General features: G+C 39.6%; 1 pseudogene; it reads left to right on the plus strand.

Annotated features, from left to right (window-relative positions):
- Positions 1 to 478: 478 nt before the first annotated feature.
- Positions 479 to 1,844, plus strand: LOC125999401 (spermine synthase-like; annotated as a pseudogene).
- The last annotated feature ends 21,782 nt before the right edge of the window (positions 1,845 to 23,626 follow it).

Genomic DNA, 23,626 nt, shown 5'->3' on the forward strand with positions numbered 1-23,626 from the left:
CAAGAGAAAATAAAAAAATGGGATGGATTTTTCTCAAATATACTACAGAAATTAATGATCTGATATATAAGTAACTCACTAAAAGGGAGTATATAGGACTAAGGGAAAGGTGGAATGAAATGTCATTGCTTGATAGTGATGCTTGCACTTCATTATGAATGTTTTTACAGTCACTGAATCGCACATCTAAAATGAATAAAATTTCAAGTATTTTGCTTTTTCATTTTGGGGCCACACCTACAGCAATGTGCCGGGATTACTCCTGGCTCTGCATTCAGGTGTCAATCCTGACAATGTTGGAGGAACCATATGGGATGCTGGGGTATTAAACCCAAGTTGGCAAGGCAAGTGCCCTATATACTGTACAAATACAAATATTGTTTTAAATGCATATATACATATATGCTCACCAGCATAAGTAGTTTTTCAATATTAAAAAGGTGGAAAGACGGCAACTCCCCGGTGCCAGCAGCCTAACATGCTGTGCAACCCCCCAGTTTCCTATGCTACGCCCCCCCAGACATGGCCCAGGGCTTCCCATAATAGACCAGCAGCTCAGCACTGTACGCTCAACTTTATGCTTGGCTCCAAAGCTGATGGCGAGACCTTTTTAAAAAAGCCTGCAGTCCATTTTTCCAGGAGCAGGGTATGACCGAATCCGTGTACACCTGGCAAGTCAAGGCTATTTGGCGTCATACATCAGCAAAAATGGCAGCTTTGCTAGCCTGAGAATTTACCCACATGGATTGCTGTTACTGGACTTCCAGAGTTAGGACGGTGATGGACACGTAAAAGAAGATATCGACAGTCTTTTGAACAAAGTAGAAGAAAGAATGAAAGAACTGAGTCAGGACTGTACCGAGCCAGTGAAGCAATTACCACTCATAGTTTAAGGAGGTGCCATAGACCGAAACTGGCTCACAGCCGATGGCCACCTGGTTGAGTATGACATAGATGAAGTGGTGTATGATGAAGATTCAGCCTTATCAGAACAGTAAAATCCTTCACTCTAAGCAGTTTGGGAATATCCTCTTTCTCAGAGTGGATGTCAATTTGGCAGAGAATGATGTGGCATACACCTAAGTCATCATGGGTAGTGACAAAGAAGATTACACTGGAAAAGATTCTGATTCTGGAAGGTGGCGCGATGGAAGCATATTAGGTGAAATAGTCAAATTGAAACCAAAAAGGGTCACAATGGTGGAGACTGACCAGATGGTGATTGATAGATATAAGAAGTTCATGCGAAAAACTTTGTGGAAGGCCGGAGTGCTGGCGCAAGTGGTAGGGCGTTTGCCTTGCATACGCTAACCTAGGAAGGACCTCGGTTTGATCCCCAGGCTTCCCATATGGTTCCCCAAGCCAGGAGCGATTTCTGAGTAACCCCTGAGTGTCACAGGGTGTGGCACAAAAAGCAAAAAAAAAAAAAAAGAAGAAGAAAAGAAAAAGTAAAAGAAAAACTTGTGAAAATGTCTTACACAATCTTAATAAAGACTGCTATCAGGTGCTCATAGAAGACTGTATTCAAGTACTGAAGAGGTATGCCAAAGAAGGGAGGGAGTTTGACTATGTGATTAATGACTTGATGCTGCTCCCATCTCCAGGGCACCAGAAGATTCCACATGGGACTCTCTCAGATTGATTCTTGACCTCTCCATGAAAGTACTGAAACAAGACAGAAAATATTTTACACAGGGCAACTGTGTGAATTTGACTGAAGCGTTATCACTCTATGAAAAACAGCTGGGTGCCTATATTGTCCTGTAGCATTCTCAAAGGAAATTGTGTCCCTTCATACTTGGAATTGTGGATATTTTACAGTCTGAAAGAAAGCTAAACCTTGAAGAGCTCAACCTTTGAATCATGTGTATTGCAAATAGCCTTCCTTACCTTCCTGCACTGTACATGCCATCAAAATGAGTCAGGCAATTGGTCAATTCCTTCGAATTTTTTTTCTGGTTTTTCGGGCCACACCCGTTTGATGCTCAGGGGTTACTCCTGGCTAAGCGCTCAGAAATTACCCCTGGCGAAGCTCACCACAAAGAGTGATGAGTTTAGTTAGAGAAATAACTACATTTTGAACTGTCCTAATATTGAGAATGTATGAGGGAAATGTAGAGCCTGTTTAGGGTACAGGCGGGGGTTGGGTGGGGAGGAGGGAGATTTGGGACTTGGGTGATGGGAATGTTGCACTGGTGATGGGTGGTGTTCCTTTTATGACTGAAACCCAAACACAATCATGTATGTAATCAAGGTGTTTAAATAAAAAAAAATTATGCATTAAAAAAAATCTATTGATTTATAAATTAATTTTGTTTCTCCTTAATTTGAATATTTTTGTTTTTGTGTTTCTAAGAGAGACTTGCTTATATAAAAAAAAAAAAAAGAAATTACCCCTGGCTTGGAGGAAACTTTTGGGACGCCGGGGGATCGAACCGCGGTCGTGATCTTTCCTTGGCTAGCGCTTGCAAGGCAGACATCTTACCTCTAGCGCCACCTCGCCAGCCCCCCTTCGAATTTATTCTAATTATTATTTTTAATTTAAAAAGAACCAATGGGAAAAAGGGGGAGGGCCGGAGAGATAGCACAGCGGCGTTTGCCTTGCAAACAGCCGATCCAGGACCAAAGGTGGTTGATTCGAATCCCGGTGTCCCATATGGTCCCCCTGCCTGCCAGGAGGTATTTCTGAGCAGACAGCCAGGAGTAACCCCTGAGCATTGCCAGGTGTGGCCCCCAAAAAAAACAAAAAAAGAAAAAGAAAAAAAGAACCAATGGAAAAATGTATATTTTCATGAGCTAGGGTGTTTTTTTAAGTCAGCTGAAAGATGATTCAGCAACACACAAAGGCTCTTCCATGCTCTGAACCCTTAAAATATGATTGCTGTTACTTTTGTTCTGCGTGGATTTTTTTTTTGTTGTGGTTGTGCTTTTTTTCCTCTTTGTTTTAATAGATTTCAAATTCAGCTGTTCGGAGGAATGAGAATTGTTTTTATTCTGTAGGGAAGTTTTTGATGGTGTTCCTCTCCACCCCCCCCCCTCCAAATTGACTTAGATGTTATATTTTGGATCTTTTGAGAACGATTTTTTAAAAAATGAATAACAGTGCTTCAACTAAAATCAAGAGAGAAAGTTAAAAAAAAGCAACAACAGGTTTTGGAGGAATCTCCATATCGCTTTCCATAAAGGTTGAACTAGACAACATTCCCACCAGCAGTGGATAAGAGTTCCTTTCTCTCCACATCCCCACCAACACTGCTTGTTCTCATCCTTTGTGATGTGTGCCAATCTCTGGGGTGTGAGGTGGTACCTCATAGTTGTTTTGATTTGCATCTCCCTGATGATTAGTGATGTGGAGCATTTTTTCATGTGTCTTTTGGCCATATGTATTTCTTCTTTGTCAAAGTGTCTGTCCATTTCTTCTCCCCATTTTTTGATGGGATTAGATTTTTTTCTTGTAAAGTTCTGTCAGTGCCTTGTATATTTTGGAGATTAACCCCTTATCTGATGGGTATTGGGTGAATAGTTTCTCCCACTCAGTGGGTGGCTCTTGTATCCTGGGCACTATATCTTTTGAGGTGCAGAAGCTTCTCAGTTTAATATATTCCCATCTGTTAATTTCTGCTTTCACTTGCTTGGAGAGTGCAGTTTCCTTCTTGAAGATGCCTTTAGTCTCAATGTACTGGAGTGTTTTACCTACATGTTGTTCTATATATCTTATGGTTTCAGGTCTGATATTGAGGTCTTTCATCCATTTGGAAATCGAGCTCCCATACAACCCAGCTATACCACTCCTAGGAATATACCCTAGGAACACAAAAATACAATACAAAAATCCCTTCCTTACACCTATATTCATTGCAGCACTATTTACCATAGCAAGACTCTGAAAACAGCCAAGATACCCTTCGCCAGATGAATGGCTAAAGAAACTGTGGTACATATACACAGTGGAATATTATGCAGCTGTCAGGAGAGATGAAGTCATGAAATTTTCCTATACATGGATGTACATGGAATCTATTATGCTAAGTGAAATAAGTCAGAGAGAGAGAAAGACGCAGAATGGTCTCACTCATCTATGGGTTTAAAGAAAAATGAAAGATATTCTTGCAATAATAATTTTCAGGCACAAAAGAGAAAAGAGCTGGAAGTTACAGCTCACCTCATGAAGCTCATCGCAAACAGGGATAAGTTTAGTTAGAGAAATAACTACGTTTTGAACTATCTTAATAATGAGAATGTACTAGGGAAATAGAAAGCCTGTCTGGAGTACAGGTGGGGGTGAGGTGGGGAGGAGGGAGATTTGGGACATTGTTGTGTATGTAAATATTTTGGGGGATTACTATGTTGCTCACCCTAATCTGATTAGGTGATTGTGCCCTACCCTAGGGTGTGACCTGGCATTCTGCCCCCACCCTAGGGTAGGACCTGATTCTGCTTCCACCATTGGTTGGTATCTGATCCCACCATTGGGTGGGACCTGACTCTGGACTATAAGAGCAAGGGTCTGTGGAAGGCGAGAGGCTTTTTGCTGGCTGGAACTGAATCGGAGTCTTTGGACTTCAGTTTTGTCCATCCGAATAAAGCAAATATTTCCACGAGCCTGATTGTCTGCGAGCTGTTTACCCGCCGTTTCACCTCAGAACCGTGGGCTAGACAGGGTGGCAGACACGTGCTCCGAGCTGGAAGAAAAGGGCCTCATTCTCCATCCCTCCATCAGTCAACCTCTTCAGGGGCTGTCCTGCTACATAATGACGCCCGGACAGGGACCTGAACCCTGGACCCTCAGAACTGTAAGTGAAATATTTCATTGGAAATTTCCTATGCTGACCATCAAATGGTTTCTGTGGTTAGTCATGTGGATTTTACCACCCTTAGTCTTACGCATTGGTGCTCTAGTATACAAGTGGATCATTCCATTTTGTTTAAAACTAATTGGTTTTGATCTAAGGACAATCACTGCAGTTGGATGGTTGTGGTCTATATTTCAAATGAAAAGTGTAGTGTCTCTAGCCATCATAGTTTGTGGAATTTCTGTGTTGACTAACGTTATTATTATGAGCATAGTTATTTGCTGTTATTTCTATTTAGGAAATAGAAAGTGTAGAAATGGTGAGGCTAAAACCAGTATAGATAATAATGAAATTTATCTGACGAAAACTCAGACCAAGGTGCAGGCTGACGAATCCAGCCCCACCATCAACAATATAGAAATTTTTGCTGGAAGAAAAACAACTCAGAATGTTAAGCCTGATTCTAGTGAATTGCTTGACAGTAGTGACTCAGATAATGATCTACCTCCAGTGCTAACTCCACGAAGTATGCCTCCTTCTAGTCACAAAATTGAATCGCAGAGCAGAGCAGATTCAAAAAATGAACCACATGCTCAGTCTCAGAGCTCTATTCAGAGTAATTTTGCTAATCAGGCCTTATCCCCTATAGACGGGGTAAATGTTTCTAACTATGTACCCTATCAGATGGAAGAATTAGATCGGTTTAAAAGATCATGTAAAGAAAATGGGCCAAAATCGCCATACAGTGTGGAGTTATTAAGACTTTGGAGTCATAACTCATCTTGGACTTTGTATGATTTTAAAAGAATCGCTGAAATATGCCTGTCGTCTAAACAGCGAACTGAATGGGAAATGTACTATTCAGAAGGCGTAAAAGCTAAATTATATAGTCCGGATGGTATGAAAAAGCAAGTGGCAGGTGTTACTCTATCGTATGAATTATTGATGGCAGAAAATCAATTTGCAAATATTCAGACACAAGCAGCTTTACCTAAGGAAATCTTAAATTTAATCAGGGAGATTGCATTGTCAGCATGGGAAAAAATTGATTCTAACAGCATTGGTAGAGGAAACTTTTTAAAAATTACCCAAGGCCCTTATGAGTCATTTGCAGAGTTTGTAGGTAAGATTAAAGATGCTCTGAAGTTACAGGTGGAAGATGAGGAGATTAGAAACTTCCTAGTAAAATCTGTGGCCTATCATAATGCAAATTCAGCCTGTAGATTAGTATTGAATACATTAAATGAAAAGTCAGATCTGAATGATTACCTTTATGCCTGCCGGAATGTCTATGTGGAACCCCAACCCCCACCCCACTCAGACTCAGTACAAACCTTCCCAGTTACCAAGGGAACAATGTCTTACTCCCCTCGGGGACAGAACACTTTCCGGAAACCAGGTCTTTGCCCAAAATGCAAAAGGGGTCGCCACTGGGCGAAAGATTGCAGATCCAGAAACCTCATTAATAATAACCTAAGTAGAGGTTTCAACACAGTCCCCAGGAGGCAAATCGCCTGCTACCATTGTGGAAAACAGGGACATATCAAAAGAAATTGTCGTCTCCTTATAAATTCAGCTCCCCAAGAACACACATACAAGATGCAGGGAAACGCCCACAGGGCCTCCCCCCAGGCCCTTCCAAATCAGGGGCAAAGTTCACAGACAATAATCCTTCCAAGCCCAGCCCAAGAAAATTCATCACGATAAGGGAATTAATCCACTCTACTTCAGGGAGTGCCGGATTAGACATATTATGCCCAGAGGACATTACAATTTACCCAGGAGCATGCCCCTACATGTTAGAAACTGGCATTGTAGGCCCGCCACCCCCAGATACCATGGGTTTGATTCTTGGCAGAAGTTCCCTCAACATAAAGGGTATATCAGTAATCACTGGTGTCATTGACTCAGATTCCATGGGAGAAATCATTGTAGTTATTACTGTACCAGTTACATGGACCTTTAAAAAAGGAGAAGCGATTGCCCAGATAGTAATAGTGCCTTATGTCAAATTTGGGACTTCAGATAAGACTAGAATTGGAGGTTTTGGAAGCACAGATCCGGGTGCTGCTCAAAACCCAATCGTGGCTCTGGTTACTAAATGTAAAGATGAACACCCAATGATCAAACTTCACTTGGAAGGCAAACCCTTTGATGGAATGATAGATACGGGTGCTCAGGTTACCGTAATTTCTGATAAAGAATGGCCAGAAAATTGGCCTCTTCAGGAAATCCCGTATTCCCTAGAAGGAATAGGAGGCCTGAGTTCCTGTCTGTTGAGTACGAGGACTATACTATTTTACGGCCCAGAAAATCAAAAAGCAATAATCAGACCTCACGTGGGCCCATTTTCACCATCCCTGTGGGGCCGTGACCTACACAAACAGTGGAAAGCAGAATTCCACATCCCATTAGCTCCAGAAGAGTCCGAACCTTCTTTTGATTTAAAAACCCAAAATTTTTAGTGGGGGCCACTACCGTAAAAACACCAGCACCAATAAAAATAAAATGGAAATCTGATGAACCAATTTGGACAGGTCAGTGGCCCCTTAAAACTGATAAATTAAAGGTGCTGACAGAATTAGTGGAGGAACAGCTAAGTTTAGGACATATTGAACCATCTTTTTCTCAATGGAATTCACCTATATTCACTATAAAAAAGAAATCCGGTAAATGGAGACTTTTGATGGATCTTAGAGCTATAAATTTATCCATGATACCTATGGGCAAATTGCAGACTGGTTTACCATCACCTGTAGTTATTCCAAAGGAATGGCCACTAATTATAATTGATCTGAAAGACTGCTTCTACCATATTCCTATCCACCCAGATGATAAAAAACGTTTTGCATTCTCAGTTCCTTCTCTCAATAATACCCATCCCTGCAGACGTTTCCAATGGACTGTTCTCCCCCAAGGCATGCTGAATTCCCCAACCATGTGTCAGTTTTTTGTAGATAAGGTTTTGAGCCCTGCTCGTGAAAAATTTCCTCAAGCCATGATATTTCATTATACAGATGATATCTTGCTCACAATGAACAACGAAACAGATTTACAGGAATTATACTCTTATGTTACTGACTGTTTACAAACATCAGGACTGAAAATAGCTTTAGAAAAAATACAGATAATGCCACCGTATCAATATTTGGGTTTTATTTTGGACCGGACGTCTATACGTCCACAAAAATTTTCTATCAAAAAAGAAAACCTCAGAACGCTTAATGATTTTCAGAGACTTTTAGGTGACGTAAATTGGCTCCGCCCTGCACTAGGAATCCCAAATGCAGAGTTATCTAATCTGTTTAAAACGTTGGAGGGTGATCCTGCTTTAGATAGCCCGAGAAATTTAACAACAGCTGCAAAAAATGAATTGGACATCTTCTTGAGCAGATTACAAAAATCGTTTCTCTCAAGATTCATCCCAGGAGAAAAGGTATTACTGTTAATCTTCCCTACAATAGAAACCCCCACAGGGGCCTTGATGCAACAGTCAGGACCTTTGGAATGGGTGTATTTACATAACAAACAACCTCGCTCAGTTGTCCCCTACTTACAACTGATTTCAGAGATTATTATCAAGGCAAGACTCAGATCTATATCTTTACTAGGTTTTGATCCAGATATAATAGTTTTGCCAGTACCAAAAAAGGAAATTGAGTCAATATTGCCAATTAATGAATCTCTACAAAGGGCCCTCTCAGATTTCACAGGAGAAATATCCTCCCATTATCCAGCAGGAAAAATTTGGGACTTTTTAAAGAAAACTCAGTTTGTTATTTCTTCAATTGTTCGGGATTCCCCTATTCCCAATGCCAAGGTTTTTTACATTGATGGATCCCAAAATGGAAAAGGAGGAATAACTGGAGACAACATTAATAAGACCATAGATACCAAATATAAATCTGCACAGAAAGTTGAATTAGCAACGTTAATTTACCTATTAGAAAATGTATCTGAAGCCATGAATATAGTTTCTGATTCTTTGTATGTGGTAAATTTATGTCATGTGATAGCCACTGCATCCCTTAATGCTAATAACCCGATCATACAGGACTTACTTAAACAATTACAGCAGCTTCTTCAAAAACGAACTGAGCCCATCTTCATCACACATATTAGAGCCCACTCAGGTCTTCCAGGACCTATGGCTCAAGGAAATAAAACTGCTGACTTGCTAGCAATGCCTATATTTAAATCACCTATAGAGGAACATTCAGCCCTACACACAAATGCTCGCCGTTTACATGTGAATTACCAAATTCCATGGAGGCAAGCTAGAGAAATTGTAGAAAACTGCAACATATGTGCACCGTTAACAAAAAAGACTCACATAGCAGGAGCAAACCCAAGAGGCTTACAGTCTAACGAACTTTGGCAAATGGATATAACTCAAACAGATTTATTTCCAAGGAAACCTTATCTTCATGTTGTGGTGGACACTTATTCTCGGTTTATGTGGGCAATTCCCATGTCTTCTCAAAAATCTAAGGCTGCTTGTAGTTTTCTTTTACAATGTTTCTCTGTGATGGGTATTCCATATTCTATAAAAACTGATAATGGGCCAGCCTATGTTAGCAAAACTTTTGAATTTTTTTGTAAGGAATGGCAGATAAGACATCTCAGAGGAATTCCTTACAATTGTAGGGGACAGGCCATTGTAGAAAGGACTCACAGAACCTTAAAAACTCAATTGCAAAAAAATAGAAAAAGAGGTTTACCACCAACGGATTTGCTGTCTTTGACTCTTATCACACTAAATTACTTTAACTTACCCCAAGGGGAAAGCTACACTGCAGCAGAAAGACATTTTAAAGAAGATATTCAGAGACAAGAAACAACCCATAAACCTATTTGGATCAAGGAGGATGAAAAATGGATAGCTGGCTATCTTCTCCTAAGAGGAAGGGGTTATGCCTATGTTTCTATAAATGATGACCCTCCCAAAAAATTTTGGGTTCCATTACGTCTTGTTAGAAATCGGGCTAGCACAAATGATCAGGTTCAGACTACAAACTCCCCTTCAGAGAAAAAACAGAATACTTCAGACACTAACAGCAGTAATATTACTAAGGTCTCTGGGGCAGGGAACGATTTAGCTGTCACACACCATACAATGAGTGAGACTGATGGTAGTGATAAACCCTTACACTCCGAGATGCAAAAGGAAAGACAGGAACCTGTCTTAACTGGGCTCCAAAATATAGGAAACTCTTGCTACATGAACTCAATATTGCAATGCTTGTATAATATTTCAGACTTAACTCAGTATTTTTATAAAGATCATTATAAAAAGGATATTAACAAGAAAAATCCGATGGGGCATGAAGGTAAATTAGCCGAAGAATTTGGTCGGCTCATCAAAACCATGGGAAATGGATTTCATAGATATATTAACCCTGAAAGCTTCAAAGTAACAATTGGTTTACTTAATGACCAGTTTGCTGGACACAATCAGCAGGATCCTCACGAACTACTGATGTTCCTAATAGAGGGATTACATCAGGACTTGCTTACTGTAAATCTAATGACAGACAAAACTACACATCTCATGGGAAATGAAAATTATGAACAATTTAGTCCAGAACACCAAAAGGCTCATAAATCTATTATTTATGATCTCTTTCAAGGACAATTCAAATCTATACTCCAGTGTCTCACTTGCCACCAAAAGTCTGACGTTTATGAGACATTTGTTCATTTGTCTTTGGCTGTTACATCTACAGATAAATGTACATTACAGGAATGCCTCTCTGAATTTTTTAAAGAAGAAGAATTAAGAAATGACAACAAAGTTCTGTGCAACAGTTGCAAAAATAGAAGGGATTTTTCAAAGAAAACGTACTTATGGAAACTGCCACCAGTACTTATAATACACTTGAAACGTTTTGCTTTTGATGGCAAACAAATAAAAAAATTGCATACTTATGTAGATTTTCCTTTAGAAGACCTCAATTTAGAGGAATTCACTTCAGAGAATAAAAGCAAGATTAAGAAATACAACTTATCATCGGTGTCAAACCATTATGGTAAAGTTCACTATGGACACTGTACTTCATACTGTAAAATTGCTGCAAAACAACACTGGATCAATTTTGATGACAAGAAGATCAAAAAAGTCCCTAATACATTGGTGAAATCCACAGCAGCATACATCCTGTTTTATACTTCTTAGAGATCTACAATGAACACCAGATAATCATTTTACTTCCTTATCAGTTGCTATTAATGCTCTAGGATTCTTTCCACAGGCATGATCAATGAATATAGATTGAAAATCATGAATCCCCAATGTGTTTCCTTGTAGGATGGATTTATGTCTTAATTTCATTATTGCTCTAGGTCTCAGTTAATCATGAAATTTTACAAATTAATTTAGTCAAGGTTCACCTGAAAGAGAAATTTCTCATCATATTAATGTTGTTTTTCTTTCTAGGTATACTCATTTAACGACTTTCACTCTTTTTATTTTAACATCATTGCTTTATTTCCCTCAATTTAGGTTTTAAGATGCTGACATAATGATAATTTTAGGTGGACTTTCTTCACAGTGCTTCTTGCCTATGATTGATTATCATAAAGTTACTGTTATACAATAACTTTGTATATATACTGATATACACGTATAGTAGAGTTGTCCATGTTTGTATTATGCATGAAATTCTCTTTCAGATCTGCTAGGCAAAACCATAAAAAAAAAAATTTTTTTTGTGAATTTGAAATGATTTATCTAAACAATTGCCGGCTATTACATTTTAAGGAGCTTTTAATTGATTCAGCTGAATTCTCTTTTGCTCTATTTTGGATCCTTTCCAACAAATATTTTTTAGTATGAGTGAGTGTTATGGCCATATTTTTTGTGAAGTCTGTGTATGTATGTCTTGTTTAGTGTCTGTCTGTTCTGCATATTTTGTATATAGTTTCCTTTTTCCTAACTTTATCTTCCCCAAATTAGTCTTCCTTATCCTTCCTTCTCTCTTCCTAGTCCTTAACATTTTAATTTTCAGGATTTCACATGTGCAACCCATCTCCTTCACCCACAACTACAAGCTTCCTGATCTCGGCGGGAAGAAGAAATCCATGACTGTTGGAGTTTTACACCATATATGCTGCAAACTTGTTGGAAATGAAGCCACCTGGGATTTGTGTCACAATGTAACACCAGAGAAAAGATCCATGGACAAGACCCACAGTCTCTGGATCCCAGTTAAACTGTGCTATCTGAATTTCTGGTTTTCCATCCACATACAAAATGCTATTGTTGACCGTTTCTACAATGGCTACCCCAAGATTGCACCGATCCCAAAGGAAATACAGAAGCCCAACCAACTTATGATGTAATGATGTAATGCTTGGGGATGCCCCAACACATGGATGACTGTACTGGCCTTCCTTCTTCATTCAGCTTGATGTTATCTCCTGTACAAGGCTTCAACCGGCTTTTCCAGACCCATCAAGTGTCTTCTGCCGGTCTTTTTGGAGTTCCAGACCCCTCATATTTACACATTGGTATTGAACTCTGTAGAAATTACATCTGTTGTTCTTCCTATAACTGTAATCCTTTGAAGTTATGTTTGGTACTTCGCTTCTTTTGACTATCGTAATTAATGTTTTTTTATTTTAGTTTTTAATATTAGGAATCGATGTTGTATTACATTAAGGTTTTGCTTTCTTGACTTTAGGTTTGTGAGTTATATATTATTGTCTATAATTTCCCAAATGATATTTTTGTCTGTTCTCAGGGTTTTTTGCGTGGGCGCATCATAGGCAAAATACTAGGTTTATAGAAGGTTCCATCCATTTTGGATGGGCCCTCAAGTTGTTTATTTACACAGGGAGGGTCTCTGCCTTAAACATTTTGTTTTGGTTTGTGACTTAAGCTCCCATCTATAAATAGTCGACATCAATTTCAGACATCTTATGGACTTCAGACCGGATTAAGAACTTGGACTAAGTTCAGATACCTATTGATCATCATTGCAGTGACTCCCCACTGTGCAGAGGGTGTATGTGCCACTTCTTCCGAAATAAAGGCCTAGTTCAATGCCCTCAAAGATGGGCTTTCTGGTCTACCTGAACTTGAATGAAAATGGAGCTGGAGAGATAGCATGGAGGCGAGGCGTTGGCCTTTCATGCAGAAGGTCATTGGTTCAAATGCCGGTATCTGCCAGGAGCAATTTCTGAACGTGGAGTCAGGAGTAACTCCTGAGCACTGCCAGGTGTGACCCAAAAACGACCACCACCACCTACAACAACAACAAATAAAGAAAAGGTGCTTCTTCTTGCCTGCTACACAACCTTTCTGGTGTCTCTTCGAAAGATCTATGTACGTTTTAGATTTATCTTCTCAGGAGCTTGTAGTTGATTCCTTGATACATGTTTCTGGTTTTAGACACCCTGTGCTTAGGTTAGAAGTTTTTCTTTACATTTTCCTGTGATGCGCTTATACAAACAGCCGCTCTTTTATTATTGACTAATTTTTCTTTTAATAATTGTAGACAATAAGTTTAATTGTAAACAATTAAGTTTGTTTACTAAAAACAAAAGGGGGAATTGTTGTGTATGTAAATATTTTGGGGGATTACTATGTTGCTCACCCTAATCTGATTAGGTGATTGTGCCCTACCCTAGGGTGTGACCTGGCATTCTGCCCCCACCCTAGGGTAGGACCTGATTCTGCTTCCACCATTGGTTGGTATCTGATCCCACCATTGGGTGGGACCTGACTCTGGACTATAAGAGCAAGGGTCTGTGGAAGGCGAGAGGCTTTTTGCTGTTTTGTTGGGTCCAGGATTCAGGTCCCTGTTCGGGCGCCATTATGTAGCATAAAATAATTAACGATGGGGCTGGATGGCGGTGGATGGAGGCCTTTGTGCTTAGGCCCCAGCCACGTGGCTTCATCCCCCATCCAGCTGGCAAGTTCCAGGCCCAGGTAGTCGGCGTAATCAAGACTCACTCACAGGCAGGCTTCAGGAAGAATCATCTTTATTCATGCCCTTGCCACCACAGGTGTGTGGCCTATGTCAACCTTTCAAGCATTCAGCAATATTTTGCTAGCCCTGCATCTTATCTCCTGTTAGCCATCTTCCCTTTTGGCTCTTTGCCCTTTTGGCCGTTTCTCTCTTGGCCCGGCTTGGCTTCCTGGCTTTTGGATCTTTGGGCCGCATGGAGCCCAAAGGGAAGATGGCTAACAGGAGATAAGATGCAGGGCTAGCAAAATATTGCTGAATGCTTGAAAGGTTGACATAGGCCACACACCTGTGGTGGCAAGGGCATGAATAAAGATGATTCTTCCTGAAGCCTGCCTGTGAGTGAGTCTTGATTACGCCGACTACCTGGGCCTGGAACTTGCCAGCTGGATGGGGGATGAAGCCACGTGGCTGGGGCCTAAGCACAAAGGCCTCCATCCACCGCCATCCAGCCCCATCGTTAATTATTTTATGCTACAGGACATTGGTGATGGGAATGTTGCACTGGTGATGAATGGTGTTCTCTACATGACTGAAACCCAAACACAATCATGTATGTAATAAAGTTGGTTAAATAAAAAAAAAGAATTAAAATACCTGGGTTAGATCTGGGGTATCCCAACTAATCCCTCTATCATCAACAGAATTAATTCCTGGGTGCAGAGGATGCTCAATAGTAACCTAAGCATCTCTGAGTATGGACCAAAAACAAAACAAAAAAAGAAAGAAAAATGTAAAAAAAAAAGCAACAACAAAAAATGGCAAGACAAAGGATAAAAACTTGATGGGAAATATGAAAGAAAATATGAGAAGACAATTCCCCTGAGAATTATAAAATGGTCATCAAACATAATGAAATGTTTGAACTCATACATAATTAGAGAAATACAAACTAACAATAAAGATACTATCTCTCATATATCAGATTAATAAAACTGAAAAGTATGGCAAAAAAACTTAGGGTGGTTGTGAGGAAACAGACACAGGTGAGAATGCAAATTGGTAGAACCCTTCTGGAGAGAACTTAAGGTTTATATACTGAATTAGATATGCAGGTTATCTTTTGACCCAGTCACTTCTGGGATATACATCCAAAAACACAAAGATAGAAATTCACAGTTACTTACTGTGACCTTATTTGTAATTGTAAAATATTGGAATTAACTCCAATGTTGACATATGGAAGAATGGTTGAATAAACAAAGTTGAATAAAAAATATCTCTTACAGTGAATTAATATATATAAATGACGAGGAACCACACTCACATACCACAGGTCACCATCATGGACACTCATAAGCCAGCTCCATCGACTCATTTTATTCTCAAGAGAACAAAATTTATGGGTACCAATCTGGCATCTGCAACCACACCCCACAATTGCCACCATGCCAATGGCCCAGCTTAACAGCCTTACAACTAATCTTTGCAGAAACACCAAAATGACAAAAACTCTAGGTATGCCAGTTTAGGGGCTGAAAATTCTAGAATCTTTTCAAAGTGGGGTGAGCAGCTTCCTACTACACCTCCATACTTCTGGAAGTTCCAGCAGCCATATACAAAACCCATAGCCACTGCCATGTCAGTTCATGGGCCCAGCTCCATAGATCCTGAAATTTCTGGACAGTATGGCTGCATATGTAGCCATGTAATACCTTCAAATTCCTCAATACTGACACATCAATAGGAACACACCAAATTAGATATGAAAATAGCACAGTAGTACCTAAACTCAACAACAACAAACTCGATAACTCAAAATGCACAAGTAAGTATTAAACAGATTCAATGACTTCATGACCCCATTGTGAGATATAACAATTTTTACAAATTTACTTTTACTAGAAGTATTTTAGGGGCTTTTTGGGGAGGCACACCTGGTGGCACTCAGGGGTTACTTCTGTCTCTGCACTCAGAAATTGCTCCTGGCAGGCTGTGGGAGCCTTATGGGATGCTGAGAATTGAACTTAGGTCCTTCTGGTGTCAGCTGCGTAAAAGGCAAATACTGTACTATCTCTCTGGATGAAAGTTTTTTTTAATTCCATTATCATTTAGTTATATCAAGCAAATTATTCTGTGCATGCCAAGGAGGCAGGCTTGGAGATGGATAATCAACTGAGACAATGGTTATATTGTGTGTATGTGTATATATATATATATATATATATATATATATATATATATATATACTGGTGCTAGGATTGGTGTTGGAACATTGAATGCCAAAAATAACCATTATAAACAATTTTGTAAGCCATAGCATTTAAGTAAAGGAATTATTTTAAAAAATAAACGAAAAGAGAATGAGGAAAATATTTATAAAGTGATACAGAACTAATTAAAAGAGAAAATGGTCAGTAATAAAATGGGAGTCTGGTGAAAAGAGTACCCATTAGGGCCAAGGTGATAATACAGTGAGTAGGGTGTTTGCCTTGCACATGCTGACTGGGGTTAAATTTCTGGCACCCCTGGGCCCGGAGAGATAGCACAGCAGTGTTTGCCTTGCAAGCAGCCGATCCAGGACCTAAGGTGGTTGGTTCGAATCCCGGTGTCCCATATGATCCCCCGTGCCTGCCAGGAGCTATTTCTGAGCAGACAGCCAGGAGTAACCCCTGAGCACCGCCGGGTGTGACCTAAAAACCAAAAAAAAAAATTTCTGGCACCCCATATCAACCCCCAAGCTTGCTAGCAGTACAGAGCAAGGAATAAACCCCGAGCACAGACAGGTGTGACTCCTCAATAAAGAGTACTCATCGTAAGCTCCCTTTGTTATGAAAAAGAGGTTATATGAAAAATGTACATAGATCAATTGATTCATGCAAAAGCAAAATAAAAAAGAATTCACCAAAAACTCAGGAGGTTAGGTAACTATAAGGAATGTTTGGAAACTGGAAGAAGAGAAATGGGAGATGAAGAACATGTAGAAATGAGAAGAAAGTACTCTTTTATTTTTTTTGGGCCACACCCATTTGATGCTCAGAGGTTACTCCTGGCTAAGTGCTCAGAAATTGCCCCTGGCTTGGGGGGACCATAAAGGACACCAGGGGATCGAACCTCGGTCCTTCCTTGGCTAGCGCTTGCAAGGCAGACACCTTACCTCTAGTGCCACCTCTCCGGCCCCGAAAGAACTCTTTTATGAGTATACATTTTGTTTCGTTCTGTCTCTCACTGCTGTGTTAATGCTTAAATAAGCTAAAAATTAATAAAGATTCAAATAGGGAAATAACTGAAAAGGCTGGGACGCATGGTTTGCATGCGAGAGGCCTGAGTTTGAAACCACATGGTTTTCTGAGCACCTTTAGAAGCTACTCCCAAGCATAGAGCGAGGGGTACCTCTGAGTACCATTGGTTGTGGCTTCAAGCCAAAATCATTAATGATCATCATAATAGCTATAATAACAATTTTAAATGAAGCAAGTATATTAGAAGCACTCTAGAAGTGAACAATATTATCACTCTGTGGAGAAAATAAGGAAATTTGTTAAATGGCAATTTGGTTGTATACGAAGAGGTTAAAAACGAAAAGAGCTGTATATTATTCTCTGGTTTATTCTCTATAGAAATCAACATGGAAATCTCCCATATTGTTCAGTGATACCATTTATTAGCATCTGTCCCACAAATACAAAATCATTAAAAGTATTTATGCACATCTATGTTCATTGCAGTACTTAATAGACAAAATATGAAAACAGCTCAAATGCACAACTATGGCTGAATGGATAAATTGTGGAGATACAATGGAATACTATGAAGCTCTATGAAAGAATGCAATCATACAATTTATAGCAACATGAATAAATGGAACTAGAGGTTGTCATGCCAAGTGAAATCAGTCAAAATGAAATAAATGTATCTCTCTCATGTGTAGGACTTAACAATACCCAGCAATGTAGCAACAAAAGCATAAAGGCAACACCATAGAAGAACTGATTCATACAACTTTATCCACAGTTTGGGGGTCTTAAAAGTGAAGGGCGTTGGAGCTCTTGGGGAAAGATGGTGGGTGTGGTGTTAGAGTTAATGTACATGAGAAGCCATCATTAACCGTGTTGTAAATCACAGAACTTCAATCATTTTTAAAATAATTCAGACAACAAACAATGCCAAGAGTTGACATATTTTGGGAAATAATTTGGCTTGTGTTACATTATAAAAAATTGCATTGCCACTCAGTAGGAAAAAACCTCTTATCCATAATGAACGGGAAAAGTAAATGAAATGGTTGTTTTCTACATCTTAGTGGGTTTCTTTTTATTTATTTTTATTCCTTCCCTTCATTGTTGTTCTGATAACTGGGAAGTCACTCACATGGAAGGGTTTTGTATTGTTCATCTGTATATACTCCCTGCTCCCTGTCTGAACTATGGTAAGCACTCCTATGAATACATATTGGGGGAGGGTTCCCAAAGAGTGCTCAAGAGATCTGGTGCCACATCAGTGATTTTTGTCTAAGGTAGCCAATGGTTCAAGACAAGGGATCTGAGGATCTGCTACTACTAGGGCCCTGTTGTGCCAGGGATGACCAAGGTCACATATTGGTGGTCCTCAAGGATCTCCAGAGTCACACTCAGCAGCATCCAGCAATGCTCAGGGGTACATGTGATACTGGGGACCAAACTCCAGTTGGACATAGTAGACATTCACATTAACCCTTGTAGTAACTCTCTGCCACCAGCAAAATATATTTTGAATTGGTTAGAATTGAACCTAACTAGGAATAAATTACTGTGCGCTCTGACTCTCTTCTAGATAAGAGCATTTGGCTCTCTATTTAGTTTAGTGCAGTGGATGCTGTTTTGGATTATCCCTATCCTTCACTCAGGACTGAAGTTCCCATACACTGATTGGTTGTTAACTGAGAATTATCGCCTTGCTGGAAACTGTCCCAACACAGTTCTCCGCTTTACTGGGGGGTATCTCCATCTAACAATTAGCCAATGCAGATAGGTGACCTTGGACTTCACCCTAATGCCAGATAACTCTGCAAGGTTAGCCCAGTACCAGAACACCCCATAGGATTAACAAAGGCCTTTGTTGTGACTGTACTATTGCTCCAATTATCCCCTGCCTAATCCTTCAACTTTCTCTTCTTTCACAGGTGCTGATCATGAGAGCACTCTTCATAAACTCTGGAAAAGTATCTTGCTTTCCATTCTATTCTCTTCCCAGGGAACAGAGCAAGCAACACTCCTGTTCTAAATGTGCACTTCTCAGGCCTGGTCCATAAAACACTCGATATTTTTTTTGGACCCCAGATCTCCTTCTGAGCTGAGTTTTCACTGCAGGATCAGGAGACTGGAGCAATGGCTCACTCACAAGACACACCTCTGTTGCCCTGCCTCCCTTCCCCCAATTCCACAAATGTCTACACACCCCTGCTCAAAAGATCCTGTTACCATCCAAAAAGACAAAAATTCCCTTGTTGGGTCCAAGGTAACTGTAAACTGAACATCATTTAGTGGAAACCAAATCCCTTTACAGGAAGTGCCTGCTTTCAATATCTTTTAACAAGTGAGCACATCCCAAGTTCAAACCCCAACCTCCCTGCCAAGAGGTTGTCCTGCCTCACACAGCAAAACCATTGGCTCAGCAGAGGCACACTTGGCCAGCTTCATTTGCAGAGTTGCTGCAACTTGGGTTTTTCTACCACCTGGAATTTTTTCAGCTGGGGTTCACATTTGGATTTCTATGGAGGGCCTGGCTCCCATGGCTCTTCAGCAAAACTCAGCCTGGAGTTTTGCTCAGGCTAATCTAGCCCCAAGCCAGAGATAAGACTTCTTCAGAGGCATATAGTGATGTTGGGTCCAATCAAACACAGAGTTAACTTGAATGCTGGTGAGTTGTCAGATAGGGCAACAAAAGCCCTTCACTTCCATTTTGGAGCTAGATGGTGAGACAATTTTTCGTGTTAATATCTCTTTATTGGCTTAACTGTATAGGCTTTTCATCTATGTCTTCATCCTCCTGTGGAACATTCTCTCAAGTCCACTCTTGAGAGGCTTCTCAAGAGACACTAACATTTATCTTTCAACCACCCCCCTCTTCAGCAGTACAATTTTTCTTTGTATTTGATAGAATCAAAATCAGATGCATTGCCATCAGGATATGATAAACTGTACTCTTGGAGTTTCCTCATAAGAGCAGGTTTGGGATTGAAGCCAAACAGTGGCATTTTTTCCTTAAAAATTGCATTTGAGAATTAAAATTTCTCTTTCTTCACACCATCTTGAACACTTTTTTCAATTTATAGTGTAATATTTAATGAGGAAGATATTTTGTTATAATGCCTTGAATATTCACATGTTCAAATAAATTTACTTAATGCTTTCAGCAAAAAAATTAGCAGAGATTTAGCAAATTGTTTCAGTGTCATAAGTCAGATAAAATTAAGGTGAAATCTGGCCTTAAAGAGGAACTTTAAAACATAAGTAGAGGTGGGAGAAAGCTTATACTGTCTTGCTCTGTAAGCAAAAAATTGATTTGGAATGGAGATTTGATGAGTTTTTAATCTTTTCCCCTACTATTTGGGGGAACTTCCAGCATCTACAATTTCGTCAGGAAGTGTTTACAAAGAACTAGAAAAGCAGCAGCAATTCAGAAAAATATTTTGTTTCAGGATGGAAAAGATTAATTAAGTAGTCCCATGATCTTTTATTATGCAACAAGAAGTAATGGGCTTGTACGCGGTAAACTAAACGACTTCATAAACGTTTGTTTTTCTCATCCAAAGGGATAAAAGAAAAATGAGCTGGAGAAAACTTCAGTGCTACTTTGGGGTGAAATTTGATATTTGATCAATTTCTACAGACTTCTAGGAAAGTGACAGGCATTTCTGAACTTTAGAAAAGATTGATTGTCTAGTTGCTAAAATTTACTGTGGACTCTCAAGAGAAATAATTTTCTCCGGTTAAGGTGTTTTTTTAAATTATATGTACCTCACTAGCATTTAATGGTATTTCTTCTGCTTACTCTTCTATGATTAGCTTATTGAGAGCTGGATGTACGATCAGTATTTCTGTCAATATAACCATGTGGTAAAGATAATGGAGATAGTAGTAGTAAGGGTGGTGAAGATGACAGTGATAAAAGTTGATGAGAATGGTATTGGTCATAGTGGTTGTCATACTGTCATGGTGATAATAAAAGTGGGGCCCAGAGTTAACACCCACCCAACTATTTTAAAAGGCATAAAAAAGACACATATGTTTTCAACATTTTATGGGTGTTTTCTTTGACGTCTATAAACTTTTGCTGAATATTTTCTTATACAGTGACGATCCCGCCCCCATGTTTTTTATCTTCTCTTTGTGAACTGCTCAATATGGAATTTGGTGTGAAAGAATCCCTCAGTTTAATACTTATGTTTGAACCAAGTCATGGGTCTTGTTGGAAATATTCTTACGCCCCCATATATCTGATAGCACCACGTGGCTTTATTTCTTGTTTGCTTAGGCACACTAAAATGGGAAAATACTATACATACCAATAGGTTCTTATCTAATAGAGATGGGAACACACAAATCTTGTAGTGCAATGAGACCTTACACCCTGAACATTGACATAAAGACCAGGCACAGGCCTCAGAAGAATGGGCATTCTCCATTCACCCCTTGATCAACAGAAGACATTTACAAAACATCCAAGGTTGTATATAACATCACATGGTGGCATTCCTGTACCAGGGAAGACCCTACAGCTGCTCTGACATCTATCTACTCAAAAGAAACACCCCTTAACACTGAGAAGACAACAAGAACAATGACCTGTTTACTGGACAGGGCTTGCTGTATTGCCCCTTAATTGTGAGGTTTGTCTATAACATCACCTGGAAGCAATCCTCTACCACGGAAGACCCCACCACTGCTCAGACATCGTCCAGCTCAAAAGAGACTTCCCTTAACACTGAGAAGACTTAACAACAACAACCTGCTTACAGGAAAGGGCTTCCTGCATTGCCCTTCCATGGTGAGGTGAAACGAGAAGACACTCCACATCATGACTTCAATGTAGGACATGCAGATTCCAGAATCTTTAATACAGAAACATGATAACAACAACAGAGACTGTGTGAAGTGTGTTGGCACTACGGACAATGTCTTTGATCGGACGATAACTTGCCTGAAGCCTAGAGCTGGTCTTATGCCAGGAAAACTTCAGGGGTAGGATCTCTTTGTATTTAGGCCAAGGTTATTCCTTCCCATGCCTCTCATATTTTGGTGGGCCTATGCAAACAACAATTCCCACTCTAACAACGTTTTTACTGTGCTCCTTTGACTCTAATCCTTAAAACGCACCCACTTAAAATTTGAGGTTAACTTAAGCTAATATTCATGTACATGGAAATGTAAAAAATACTATGCCTCTAATGTTAAAGGAGTTACATAAGTTTGATGGCTTTAGATTGTCTTGTGTGCTGTTAAGAAATATTATAATGTGCTACAATCTGGGGACTCGAGGGACAAAATAATCGCACATGGATTCTGTTTTATTTTATCTTAACGTTCTTTGGCTGAAAGTTCAGTTAAGATATCAGCAAGGGGACTTCTTCTGAGAATTATGTTATGGGTGATTGTCCTTCCACTGTAACTTTACCTTGTCCTCTTTCTTTGCATCTTTTGTTCTCATAATTCAAAATAAAAAAATTAAAAAATATATCTTTGTTACTTTGTGAGGCAAAGTGATTTAATAATAAAATAAAATGAGAGAAAAGTTAAGGTAATAAAATTTTGAATCTCTATCATGTAAAAAAAAAGTGGGGCCCAGAGAGATAGCACAGCGGCGTTTGCCTTGCAAGCAGCTGATCCAGGACCAAAGGTGGTTGGTTCGAATCCCGGTGTCCCATATGGTCCCCCGTGCCTGCCAGGAGCTATTTCTGAGCAGACAGCCAGGAGTAACCCCTGAGCACCGCCGGGTGTGGCCCCAAAACCAAAACAAACAAAAAAAAAGGATAATAAAAGTGATGGTAGTGGTATGTTGTAGAGGATGTATGGATAATATGGTAGAGATGGTGGTGGTGACAACGACGAAATAGCTATAGTGAAACCGATGCTATGATGATATAATAACTGATAATAGAAATGATAGTGGTGATAATGATGATGAAAGTGGTGGTGGTGGTGATGATGATGATGATGATGATGATGATGATGATGATGAAGGACATAGTGGTGGTAGCGATAATATTCCTGGAGATTATGAGGATCATAGGTGATGACAGAGGTTATGAAGGCAAAGAGGCTGAATATGGTAGTAGTGACAGAAACAGTGCTGAGGCTATGGTTTTGAGATCATATAATTCACTTGTACTTTCTTTAATGAGTCTTCACAATAATAAGAGCACTTATGTATTCTTTCATTCAAAATGTAGCATCCAGTACATTCTAGGTACTTTATTCAAGGAACTTATGATATAGCAATAAACAAAATAAAACTCTCTCTACGATCCTTCATTTTTAGCCATAGGGAAAATAACCAAAACACAAACACATGAAATATATTTAGCGCTATGGTGAGCCCCAACAAGAGAGAGTAAGAAAGTTTCGAATAAGAAGTGCAGGCAGGGTAAGAGGTGCATGACAGTGTGTATTACTGGTCTGCAGCTACTCTCTCTCCCCTCCCAGTATGGGCAGATTGTACTCCCCTCATTGTTTCTGGGCTTGATCATATGGTATTCTTTGACCAAGAGAATGTTCGTAGAATGTGTTACATGCAGATAACTTAAATTGCTTATCTTGACGTGGTTCTTGTGTTTGGATGGTCTATCATGGAAAGAATATACCCTAAATATTCACTGATTTATCATTTTGGATCTCAACATAAACAGACATTGAGCACATCTAAGCTAACCTGGTGCTATGACAA

This window comes from Suncus etruscus, chromosome X (assembly GCF_024139225.1).
Source record: "Suncus etruscus isolate mSunEtr1 chromosome X, mSunEtr1.pri.cur, whole genome shotgun sequence".
Lineage (NCBI taxonomy): Eukaryota > Metazoa > Chordata > Mammalia > Eulipotyphla > Soricidae > Suncus > Suncus etruscus.